We start from the raw sequence: 12,370 nt of genomic DNA on the forward strand, positions 1-12,370 counted from the left end.
ATGTTTTATGTGTTTCCCTAGTCGATTGATGATTGGTAGTCGGACATGTAACCTTGCACTTAAGAAAAAGTGTGGTGCATGGAACCTCGCCATTTTCTACAATCTGAAAGGTTATACCGACGTTAGAAAAATGAGCAGTAATCAGATGTTGTATTATTAAGATATATTCGCATAGAAACAAGCGATACAAAGAATGTGTGAGAATTGCTGACATGTTTTCAGTCTGGGAGATGTCTCATTCGGAAATGTTGGTGTGTGTGCCAGCTGGCGATAATTGTGCGTGTGTCTCTCTGTCTGTGGATGTGTGTTCTGTTCGGTTCGGTTTCTCCCCCGCCCGCCTGAGTGAGAGTGCGCGGGTGATTTATACTTAACTGTTTTTTGTTTTTTTTGTGTTTTGTTTGGCGTTGGGAGAGGAGTTAAGGACGCATGGATGAATGATGGAGTGACTGCTTATTCTACATTTTACGGTCTTGTATGTGCGTTAAAGTGTCTTGCTTTTTTGTGGGTTATTCTCGCCCCCACCGCTTACCCCCACCACTCTCCGTCTTTCCCTGTGTGAGTTGAGCTCAACCGTGTGTATTCCCCCCCGATCACCCTCCCCCCCACCCCCGTCTTTCCCCCGTCTTTCGCTCCTTTACTGTATGGAAAATAAATAAAAGTGGAGGGATTACTTAATTCGTCAAGTGCTCCGTTTGCGTGTGGCCTTTTGATTTGTGAGATCTTGTTCCGATAAACGTGATAAGTATAGTTTGGATAAATTGAGGAAACAATTTGGCAAGCATTTTCAAAAGACAATGAGGAGCGGATTACTCGATCTTGAGGAAGACCATGGAAAATTTAAGAATTTAATTGCTAAGGTGATGTCTTCATGGTCATTTAACCTAGACTAAACATCCGAGTTTGTAAACATGACCGATTTAACAGGATTCAAAAGTCAGACGGACTGTTGAAAAGGGCTGAAGATGGACAGAAAAACAAGCAAAGAACAAACAAAGACGTTCACTCATCCGTTGTCTGCGCCGCTTGCCTACAGCAGGGTCGTGGGGACACTGGAGCACATCCAGGCTGTCCTCAAACAGTGAGCAGGGGGCAATCTGAACTGATTGCAGCCAGTTTCGAGGAGAATGAGGTAGACAACTGGGCACCAAGGTCAGTGTGGCACTGATAAAGCTCATGGGCGCATTCCTACAGCGGATTACGAGGGAACGTCACGATGGACTGAGCCAGACGGCCAAGGCCGTCGACGGGGCGGTGATAACGAACAACACGAGTCTGCATTGAATCACGCTAGAATCTTGTTGATTGACGTAGTGTTTACAAATCTGAGGAATATTGATACGTTTGGATTGTGAATTATTTTATTTTTAACACAGAAATACTGCTAAAATTGTATTTTGAATCTGCTTTCCAGGAAAACGGTGATGTGTCTCCAGATGCAGGAGCATCAGGAGGATTATTAAGGAGAATAGGTAACAGGGGAATACCTTTGACTTTATATCAGATACAAGTGCACAATTTAATAATATTATGCAAGGGGGGGTGTGGAATAGCTGGAGAAATAAGGGTGTAGGTCTCCGTATTTACAGGCCACGGTAGACGGAGAGAATAATAATAGGAAGGAGTAATAGGAGCAGTGCCATCAAAAGATCTAGGTGCGGAAACAGTAATTAGGTTTTTGATTAGAGAAGTTATTCCGCGATTTGGCATACCGTCAGAAATGAGCTCGGATAACGGTGCGGCATTTGTTCAAAAGGTCGTGAAGGGCATCTTACAAAAACTACACATTAAACAACGGTTCGGTGAGGTTTATCAACAAAGTCAAGGGATGGTGGAAAAGAGTAAATGGAATATTAATATCAAAGATAAACAAGATCTTTGTGAGTACTAGGCTCAACTGAGGGGATGCGCTACAGTTAGCGCTGATGAGTTATCGCATGCAAACTCATTGGATCACGCATTTAACACCGCATGAAATGCTAACAGGCAGACCAGCGCCGCATCTGGGAGGTCCCTATAAGGGGCCGCCACTTGAGCAACTACAAACTGAACTGAGAGACTGAATGAGACAATTGACGGCTGTCATCTACCGGCTGGTTAAGAGACAAGAGCCCAAGGTCGAACAACCATTTGAAAAGACGTCCCAGGGGATCTCGTCTACATCAAGGTTTCACCGAAAGTGGAACCATCCGAGGCGTGAGGGACCGTACACCGTCGTGAGGGCAACGCCGGCCGCAGTCCAGGTCGAGGGTAGCTCAACATGGTACCATCTGAACCACGGTACCACGGCTCACGCTGCCACCGTCAACGAGACCAAGCAAGATCAACAGGGCAGTAACGTTAAATTACGAAAACAAGATGTGGGTGACAAAGCTGTGTGTGATAATAAATTGTCTGATATGATTGTTACTAGGAGCAGAGCTCGAGAAATCGCAGCGGCGAATGGAAATTGCGGGTCCGAAAGTGCAACCGGAGATCCAAAGAGCGACGCTGCAGTTGCAGACCATGACGCATCCTAGAGACAGCGGCCCGGTTAAGTGTGACACTACTGTATAACATGCCAAAACGGTTGAGGATTTGGAAAGTACAAGTACATTTTACCTCATGAAGGGCTCAATGGCCCTGAGGTATGGAAGCTCGAAAGTACCAAAATCAAAAATATTACAGGAAAAAAGAAAAATGTGAGATATGACAAAAATGTGTAAAATATAATTTTTAGAATATGGTTTCATAAGAAACATGCACTCGAAATCTTTTAAAGGGACAGTGTGTATAAATTGACCCCAAGATGTCTTTGCACTGTGGAGTGCAACCGAAATAAAAGTGCTTAACAGGATGAATAGAAGAGTCACAGTGCCCACATAAGCACTATTTTTCACTGCCTCTAGGTGATGCTCATGTTATGGAAAACTCCAGTAACTCTAGTTTACAGTCACGTAGTCACACCAGCAGTCCCTGTTTTGGATGCAAATTGCTAAAAATACTTTATAAGACAGCTAATTAAACTATTTAGGTTCACTATCAAGACATTTCTAATAAAAACTCGCAGGAAAAAACCTTAACCGAGAACGAACGTTTTATCCAGAAGCTGTAGCAAAGAAACTCAAACGTTTTGATTGGGTAAGTGTTAGGAACTATAAACAGGACATGCGCACTTTTACTCCATTGCCCAGCGCCTGTGCTAAAAGTAAATACGTAAGTATCTTCAGTTGTAGGAATTTTTGACATTTTCACAAAATAACTTGGCTTGCATCAGGTTTTGAATCAATAATTTGAGACAAAATGACAGACAAAATGAGCCTCAGCACTCATAAGTGACGGCGGGAGGGAGTCGAATTTTAAGTCACTCAACACTCAAAACGTCACACAGTGAAAATTAAAATCGCTGGATGAAAGTACCGTAGAAATACTACGACAGTAATGCGGTAATAGAGAAATGCCCCTAGAGGTATACTAAACAATATCACAAAACTAACGATTCAATATGGTACTTTAAAACAAAGACATAGTACACTACATCAATTAAAAATAAATAAAAAAATAAATAACTACAGAACTAAATACCAAGTTAAGTGCAAGAAGGGCATTTATGAGCTGGCTCTCTTCAATAAATTGAGAAAAAAGCCGTTTTGTCCAATGAAAAAGACTGACTTAACCAATTACCAACAGCAATGATGTAATCTCGAAGCGACGAGATCTCATTAGCTAAGATCGGCATGCAGAAGAATAAAAACTCATACAGCAAAACCAAAGTAACGATGTAATGCGTTGAATCTTTGTTAACGAGGAATTAAATGATAATGACAATTTAAAGGAAAAGGTTGCGTCCCCAGCATGGATGATGCATCTGGGACACAGGAACATGGTGAAACGAGAACACTGAGTGTATAATACAAGATAATTATACAGAATAGTTTAAAAAGAAAGAATGTTTAAATAACAAAACTAATCATCTCTCGTTAAATATGCGAATGGCAAAAGGGTAAGAATTTTTAAGACGTGTAGTTATGCTCCTAATAAAGCAAGGGCGAGTTAAACAAAGAAGACGACTGGAAACCGTCCATAATTTCAGTGTCCATCTTTTCGTTGGTTATAAATGGACAAATTCAAAAGAGGCGTAATACGTAAAAGGATTGTTTCCTTAGTTTTTCTCATATTCAATAATAGATTACTAGTGGTATGAATGATTTCGAATTATCAAAAATTGAAAGAAGTTTGAAAATGACGACATATTATCACAGGGAAGAAAATTCGAGACTAGAAATCATTAATAACGTGGCTGAAGCTATTTCAGTCACTGAATGAAATATTTCTTTTAAAAAGAAAAGAAAAAGAAAAACAAAGGGAACTAAGACAATTGCGTAAAAACAAAGATTGTTGGGCGGAATAAAAGATTATGATAATAATATAAAATAAATACGAGTCAAAAAGATAATTCATAAGTGACAAGTATGTATTGCTTTATATTGAATCAACAATAAGAGATTATGATTACAGAGGGATGAAAGGACAATTAGAAATTTTTGACATTGAGTTCGAGTTGGCAGTTTTTTTTTTAGGACAGTTGATTCCACACTGAATTTTTTAGAGTGAGTGTTACGTTCGACAAATGATTAATAAGGGTGAAACAATAACTGACTTATGGTTTGGTTAAGTTAAAATGAAACATTGTCTATGGAGAAGAGCATTTTTTTTTGGAAGACAATGAGAAAAAGATTGATCAATCCTGGAAAGGATTAAAGGAATTAAAAATAACGGGTTAATGGATTTCGAGACATGGGAAATGAATGGAAATTAATTAAACTAAGATAATGTCTACTAGTACTTAACTTTAGAGAAAAATTTAGAAATTGAATAACCTGGCTAATTCACTAAAACAGGGGTGTCAAACTCATTTTGACTCGGGGGCCAAACTAAAGAACAAACATTCTCTCGGGGGCCGGACTAGTACATTAGAGAGAAAGAAAATGAGAAAGTGCAAAAGAGAGTGCGAGAAAAAGAGAGAGGGTGGGACGAAAGAGGGAGAAATGGAGAAATAGAAAGAGAGAAGGAAAACAAGAAACTGAGAAAAATAGAAAGAGAGAAGGAAAGCAAAATAGAGAGAAAGAGAAAAAAAAGAGAAAATGAAGAGAGAGCAAAATAAAGTAAAAAGACTGAGAGAAAAAGAGAGACGAGGGGAGTGAAAGAGAGATAATGGTTGAGAGAAAAAGGGAGGAAGAGAGAGAAAGAATATACAAGTACAGCGTTTGTGAGAGCCACCTGGCTTTGCCAACATCAAGTTGACATATTTCAACCAGCAGCTTGTTTTTCTCTTGCGCTTCACTGAGTGTTGTCGCGGGCCGCCTGTTTGACACCTGTGCACTAAAACATCTCAGTACGTAATCACGATAAAACTTAACGAGACTCTAAGTGCCCCTGAATTCCACAAACAAGTTAACCTAGTATATTGTTTTGCTTTAATTCTGAAAGAAAAGGAAAAAGAAACACTAAGACAAACATACAACATAAGTTATTTAAATAAGGATAATTTGCTGAAAATTGGGTATGAAAAACTTGAGACAAAAGTATGAAAAACAACACATTAGGTAGTGTTTTTGGAGTTCCCCAGGGTCTTGAAAAGCACTATATAAATCCAGACCATTTATGATGGAATGGAATATACCTTTACGGACATAGTTACAAAACGGGTTCACATATTGTAACTGACAATTAAATTTGGCATGACACTCCATCTTCAGAGTTAGGTAAAGGATCGGAAAAGATAAGGTTATAGTTATAATTAATACAATATTTACACAAGAATGTGCATTTAAGATGTTACATACAGTTGAGGTTTGTGTAAATATGCATTTGGTGAAAAATAGTCATTGTAGTGCAAAAAAAAAAAGTTGTCAGCATTGTGCAAAACATATAACAGTATTTTTATAGATAAGCTATAAAAATAAAAGGAAATTATTAAAAGGATCAATATCTAATTGAAGGCAAATAAACATAGACATAACATGTTGTTTTGCTTTGGAATAAGAAGATACGTACCACGCAATACATAAAATTTTATTATAGAAAAAGATGCTGAGCACAGGGGTGAACGAATTAATCAGATAGATAGATAGATAGATACTTTACTTATCCCCTGAGGGAAATTCACATTTCCAGCAGCATCCCTGAGCTGAGAACAATACAATAATAAAGCCAAAAGAATACAATATACAAATACCCAGTGTGACGTGCAAATGCCCACTTTAGCATGTTATATAGAGTAACTAAGTAGTGCTACACAGAATACATATTGCAGTAAGATTCGGTAATGTCCAATGTAGGTGGTGTTGTTTAATGTACGTATTTTTGCGAGTTGAAACCCATATCCATAGGATAGAAAGTAATCCAAGTGTTGCAAGGCACTGATGAAGTAAGCAAAAATAAATAAACAAATAAATAAATCACAAAAGTAGCGAAAATAACACGGGAGCTGCTGGAGTGGCTGCCATTCGTGACGGCGCCGGAAGTAACATTATCAAATACATTTTTCCACAATTGGGTCAGAATTGAACCTCTAGGGTTTAATCCAGCCATTCATGTGCAGTAAACCAAAGGAGAACAAGAAATGGGCTGGTAAAGTATTACAATAATGTAAATCCTACTACAGAAATTCTATGAAATTACTAGAAAACGGAATATAGAGCTTGAAAACCGGGACATAGTATATGGTACTGCTATAACTCTAAAAAGACCAACTACAGAAATTCTGCTAGAATACCGCTACAAAACTACAACAGCATTAATACTAGCGCTACTAAAGAAATCCTGCAAAAATATAGCCTCAGGTGTACTACAACAGACTTCGAAAATATTACAGAATCTTATTTTGTGAATATTATAAGATACTACTGCAGGAATGGTTGAGTTAAGTGCAGACCAGACCACACTCAATCGCTTAACGACCAGTTACTTTTATTTAGCAAAATTGTCCAACGCTTAGGGACAAAACAAAACAGAAACTGGCTTACAGGCAAACAGGAACTCAGACTAGGAATTCTCACAAAACAGGCTTTTACTCAGAACGGGCAAGCCCTTAAGAAGGACACACGCGAATTAGACGGTCGCCTCGGCGACCATGCTGGACATGACAGAAATACTACATACGTGCACAACTACAATAACACAGTTGTACCTCTACTTATACGTTTAATTGGTTCTAGCAGTAAATATGGAATGAGGAAACTATTGTAAATCGAAACACATTATCAATTTGAATCAGTTGGATTGAAACGGGATTAGTCCGTTCCGAAAGCAAACGAACCTTGTTGAATCAACTGCAATTGCCCTGAAGGTATGCTGGTGTTCAGTAGGGGTTCATACATATACACAAAATAGATAAACATGAAATAAATATAATGAAATATAACATCATAACTGTAAATGAGAAAAACTGGATGTGTCCCCAGGCTCGTGACGCCAAAAGTTGCCCACCCTTGACTTAGAACCATTGTTTTTGGGACGATGGATGGATTGGTGGTTAATTGCGCTTTTAATGACGGATTTCTTTTTAGGTTCTTTCTAAGAAGCAGAATGTTGGGGAAAAAAAAAAAAAAAAAAAAATTTTTGAGCTGATTGTAGGCGATGATGAAATAGGTCGATAAATTCTCTATAGAGCGTGACGTCTCGTTTGGTTTCATGTTATAGTCATCATAGTTCCATTCCACTCCATTTAGTTATTAGTATCGATACGACAACACACACACACGCACACTGCTGTCGTCTTAATAAAACTGAATCGTCTCTGCACCGCACAACACAGTGGCCACGATCACACTCTCAGTCCGCTCTTGGCGCCCATACTCAGTCATCCCTCTCCTCAGGGCGCCCTAAACCTTGCTTCCTTGATTGAGTAGAAGGACGTGTGTGAATAGTGCAATTGCGATAGAAGAGAAGTTTGAATTACTGAAATTCCGAGTATTATGGGATGGGTCAGACGAAAGAGGGACGTGCAACCAGTCGGAGTGCCGATGCACTACCAGAAACCGGATGTGTTAACGACAGTACAGACTAAAGTGACGGATAATATGCTAAACCTTAATGTGACGATACAGGCGAGAAGGGTACCGACACACCAAAGTCCAGAGAAACCTACACCCACGGCGACAGCACTGAAGAGTGAGGTTACAACGCCGACGGCCAAAAATGAGTGCACGGCCAGTACGTAAAATTCGGGAAATTGTGTAGAAGAGGAAAACCATAACCCTAACTCGGTAGTTGTGTAGGCGCAAGGTCTCAATGTGCACTGACTTTGATTTGACTAATTAACTTAAATTTTTGTGGGCCATCTGTCTTGTTTTATGTTTTATGTTTGTTCAATGTTGTAAGTGTTTGTATTCTTTCCTGTATTCTTATCTTTCTTGTCTATATGGTTGTCCAGCGTTTAATCGGCCCACGTAACTGAAAGGATTAACAGAAAAATATCGAAGGAAAAGGAAAAAGGGAACAATACAGTACTCATTGAGACGGGAAAAACGTTTTTAAAGAGGAAGACGGTTTAAAATGTATTGTTTTAGATGGAACCGATAACACGTCTCGTTAGGAATCGAAATCGTTCGGTTTTTTTTTAGAAATCGTTTTGACGCTAAGGGTGTGCAACATAACGTCCGAGAGCCTATGGAGTTCCCAGATAAATAAATGTTTTTTCAGTTGGAAAACGATGAATTTAGGGGTGAAAAGTCTAGAAAAATTATGTTTGGTTATTTTAGGTGCTTTAGATTATGTTAATGCCAGAATAACACCAGGAAAGGATAGAATAATAACAAAAAGAAAAAAGTTAACCTATTCCGGTTTTCAGTTCAAAATTGGGAAAATTAAGGAATGTGAAGACGAGGAAAAATCCAATTGAGTGAATTGGAATGGAGTAATTTGAGAATGAAAAGCATTGTTATACGAAAGTAGTGGAATAGCGTGAGTAAATTCTTTCTTTTCATTGAATATGGAGGAAATATTCATTGAGTGGAATACAAATGAGTAAGAAGAATCGTTGTAGATCAATGCACGTCATTTTCACATTAAATAGGTGAGGCTGAGATAGTAGATTGAATTGGTTTGGAAAGAAAAATAAAAAATAAATAAAAAATAAATAAATAAGTGAGATGGTTATATGTCAATTTCCCATGGGCTAAAGTGTTAGAAGGCGTAGAAGAAGGGAAAGTTATGTAGGAGATGAATTGTTGGCAGAGCAAGTAAGGAAGTTACAAATACAGAAAGATAAAAGTTGGTAAAAGAAAGTAAAAAGGGGGAAAGAAAGTAGGCGTTGAGGAAAAGAGAAGAGAGGGACATACAAGTGAGAAAAGAAAAGAAGGTAAAAAGGGGAAAAGGTAATTGAATGAAATATTCTTGTTGACAATTGGCCGGAGTTAAGAGAGCATATCTTCCGGATGGACGAGTATATCTAGATGCCATCGGACAACCGAGAGGAATTCCAGAAGAATTTAAAGCTAGGAATGAAATTAAGTCTGGATTAGAATCGATATTTATCTGGATAACTCCGAATAAGAACGCAGAATGGATTAATTACATTTATTACAACCAACAACGTTTATTAATTACATTATCGAGGCCTTTAGTGCAATAGGAGAACAATTACATGAGACATCTAGGATGGCCTGGCAGAATCGTCAGGCCCTCGATTTTCTCTTAGCCAGTAAAGGAGGCGTGTGTCATATGATAAAGGAGGAATGCTGTACTTATATACCTTTAAACACAGCCGAAGCAGGAAGCTTCACGAAAGCACTGTCGAAGATTCGTGAGTTGAGCAATGAAGTGACAGTAAATACTGAAAAGAACAGTATCTCTTTTGATTGGTTCTCGTCTACATTTGGGTACTGGGGTGGTCTGTTAGCGAAAGGGGGGATTCTTGTACTAACTGTCGTAATAATTATGTGTTTGTTGTGTTTCTGTGCCATACCTATTCTTAAAAGAGGAATGCTTAAGACTTTTGGAGAACAAATGACAGTAGTGGCTAATACTTGGGTGGCAGAAGCTCAATGAGCACAGTTAGTGATTAAATATCCAAGCCTATTCCTTAGTGAGGAAGAACAGATGACTCAACTAAATTCAACGCCTTGAATTTTATCTGGCAACATTAACAGTCAGTCTACATTACATTAAATAATGGAGCGTCTGCGGAAAGAGACACAAATGATGATCTGCACTAATAACAATATCAATTAGCACTATTGTTAAACACGCAACACACTATAATAATAATAATAATAATTTCCTTGTATTGTCATTCTGTGTAACAATGTACACAGAACGAAATGTCGATTGCACCTGACCCGTTGTAGCGAGCCGATGCAGCCGCAGCCAACAGAGGGCGCCGCCGACCACTTTTTAAGTCTTAGGAATGACTCGGCCGGGGCGCGAACCACCGACCTCCCAGTCTCAAAGCGGGCGCCTTACCATCTAGGCTACTGAGCTGGTTATAGCACTAGGAATAACAGCAACAAATATATTGGTTTCTGATTGTGATTCTTTTGTTGGTATGTCACACTGCCGGGGAGCAAGCTGCTGTCTGGGATGGTCAGGATGCATCGTCGCTTCCGGGTTTTTGGCTGCATGGAAACTGAGCGTGATGCCTGCTGGGATGAACACTCACTCCAACATCTGACTTCACGACACCCGTTGACGAATACGACAGTGCATGGTCTTCAAATTGTTCACGGGGGTCAGGCCAAAGGCCAATGTGTACACTGTATCGCTATCCAGTCATGCACTCATCTTGAAATGTATCGACGACTGTTACCAAAATTTGTTGTCACTTATCAGTTCAATTATTCATTTACCTTTATCACGTACCGATCAACCGTCGACGGTCCACGTGTATAATCCAGTATGTACGGATAAAGATAAATGAAGGGGGGGTTAGTGCATGGGTCAGATGTTTGGAGTGTTGGGGGTTTTTGTAAATGAGACATGAACAATGAAAGTTAGAATGATCACAGCAGGCTGACCGCCAGAATTTTATTTTATTTTCGATTTGCGTAAACTCTGTCCGTGTATTGATGTCTATGATTTGTAATACTTTACCACTACTCTGTATTCATTTTTGATTTTAATTTCTGTTCAGGTAGCAGAAAAGAAAAAAAAAAGAAAAAGAAAAGGGGGGGATATGTTGTGGTAAATACACTTGCATTTGTAGAATAGATTTGCATACATGTAGAAATTTAGAAAGACTTGCTTACAGTAGTGGGAAAAGGTCGGGTAGACATCCTTGAAGATACTCGTGGCAGACATTAAGTTTCCTTGAAGATAGCGTGCAAGGGACGGGACGCTCTGTACTTGATACGTGATACAGGACCGCCTTTTGGGGTGTACTCAATCGAAGCCTAATCGTCACTACCAGCTTTAAATACATTGTCATGTTCCCAGCTCTCTGAGATCTTCATTGACGCATCAATAAAGTTGTATCTCCCTCCACGAGGCTGGCTCCTGTTTTCCTTATCCACATATAAGAAGACTTTTCTCTCGATTATCGAACCTCCAATTTCTCCAACAGTAACAAGCCGGGATTCGAACTGGGATCCCTTAATCCTAAAACGATCGCTCTACCTCCTGAGCTACTGCCGCCCTCGAAGAAAAAAGTGATTTGTATACAGTGTGCATTACTTTTCAATTACATTCACAACAAATACAAATAATAATAATAATAATTTCCTTTGTATTGTCATTCTTTGTAACAATGTACACAGAACGAAATGTCGATACACCTGACCCGTTGTAGCGAGTCGATGCAGCCGCAGCCAACAGGGGGCGCCGCCATTATACCAATTAGGTATGACTCGGCCGAGGCGCGAACCAGCGACCTCCCAGTCTCAAAGCGAGCACACTACCATCTAGGCTACGGTTCAAGTTGTATCACATTCCCAACAAATGCAGGACTAAGTGGTTTTGGTTATATGTTCGCCATTGCATTCCCGAAAAGTGATATAAAAGTGAGATCAAACGACGTAAATGTGGTTATAGTAGCTAGGGGATGCATTTCTCGGCATAAGATGCATTTTTCGGCATAACACCGGACGAGAAGAGTCATGAGAGAAAGAGAGTGTAGGGATAGAGAAAGAAAGAGGGATTACAATGGAGAAAGAGAATGAGACAAGAAGATTGAAAATAAAAAATAAATTGAAAGACAAGAAGGGATAAGGAAAAAAACAGGGAAAAGGAAGAAAAAGAGACAGGGAGATAGGGAAAGAGTGTGAAAAATTGAAAGGAGAATAAGAGGGAAAATGGGAGAGATAAAATAAAGGTAATGAAATGAAATGATCTGCATTTATATAGCGCTTTTCAAGTCAATGACTTCCCAAAGCGCTTTACATTGTGCTTCACATTT

The sequence above is a fragment of the Urocampus carinirostris genome, chromosome 2 (genome assembly GCF_059441175.1).
Source record: "Urocampus carinirostris isolate Australia breed hairy pipefish chromosome 2, RoL_Ucar_1.0, whole genome shotgun sequence".
NCBI lineage: Eukaryota > Metazoa > Chordata > Actinopteri > Syngnathiformes > Syngnathidae > Urocampus > Urocampus carinirostris.